Here is a 1584-nt window from a genome sequence, read left to right on the forward strand (position 1 = left end):
GTTCCTTTCATAATTGTTAACTTTGTTTAAAAACAGAATTTTTCCAAACAAAACAGATTTGAACCAGTTGGTTTGTTTAATACGTTCAGGACAATAGTTTATTTCCAAACTTTTCTATTTGCCTTTGAATTTTTCAATAATAATATTAATAAACCGTAATAATTTTTTACATAAAGGTCTAAGTATAACGTGGTAATGTTTGTAAGCTTCACAACTTTGCATGTAAAACATTATTTTAATATGTTTTTCAATTTTTCTCCGTGTACCCCATCGGGTACACAAAAATGAACTTACCTTAAAAATTAAGTAATCGTGAAGATATTTATTTGAGAGTGGGATCACATTTAAGAAATCACCAAGATAGGAAAACAATAAAAACACAATAAGGAAATGCATAGCAACAAGTATCCCATTGGGCACACGACACGCTGTACTTAAGCCCGGGGTGTACTCAATGGGGTACACGTCATCGTGAACGTTTAAAATCCTGCTTATTTCACATATTCCTGTTGAGGTAGGATAATAGCTGATATTATATTTGACTTTAAATGCCAGCAATAGAACTGGCTGAAAATGTGTTCATTGGTTGAACTTATTTGTACATGTTTTCTTATTTCCAAACACTTATAATTTCAGTATGCATAACAAAAACATGTATTTAGTTGTAAGGTTTTGTGTTCAAAGCACTAGTGTATGACCAACTAAATAAATAATGGCTTATGTTATCTGTTTCATATGAACTTACAAACGGAATGTTTCTTTAAGAGCTTTTGTATACTTTTTAATATTCAGAAAAAACTAATTATGATTGTCTAGCTATTTCTTTTCTTAAACTTTGCCAACTGCTTTGCTATCAATACCTTAGAAGAACCTTTTAAAATTCAAATTCTATTTATTCGTCACATTTGTATTTACAATAGACTAAATTTATGATCTTACCCTCGTATTAATATAAAATGAGAATATAGATCAAAACTTTTCGTATTTGGGAAATAAAATATCCTGTTTCACTTTGAGGATTTCTTTACTTAAATTGTCGCACAAGTGTTTTACTGCTCTATATTACATTTAAGTTTTTAGTGTTGTTTTTAGTTTAGATTTTCTATTTTATGTTACTGTAAAATTTAACACTATTCTATTGCACAAGATGTGCTGTATATTGAAATAAATGTAGAGTTTTTGACTATTAACTATGTGTCAACAATTCAGGTGTAAAACCCCACCTAACTACCCAGTGTCAGTAAATTAAATTCATACATTAGAATTTTCTACTATTCGACTTTTTATTTCAGATGTCAAACGGAAATTATAATAAAATTGTTTATTATATTGTTATTGCTAAAGTGAAGTCTGGCCTGAGTAAAAAATTAACCAACAATAAATCAACAAGGTTCATCATTTAGTTATCTGTTAAACCAAGGCACTTTGACACGTAGACACGTGTTTGTACTACTTTTGATAATACAGTCTCTGTTCTCTTTACAGTTTGATTAGAATTAAGCAAAGTTCAACAGTACAGGATGTCTGACACATAACTCGTGCTCTAGAATCAATGAAGGTCTGAATAAAAAAACATTTGAACTT

The sequence above is a fragment of the Homalodisca vitripennis genome, unplaced genomic scaffold (genome assembly GCF_021130785.1).
Source record: "Homalodisca vitripennis isolate AUS2020 unplaced genomic scaffold, UT_GWSS_2.1 ScUCBcl_6575;HRSCAF=13855, whole genome shotgun sequence".
In the NCBI taxonomy this organism is placed as follows: domain Eukaryota; kingdom Metazoa; phylum Arthropoda; class Insecta; order Hemiptera; family Cicadellidae; genus Homalodisca; species Homalodisca vitripennis.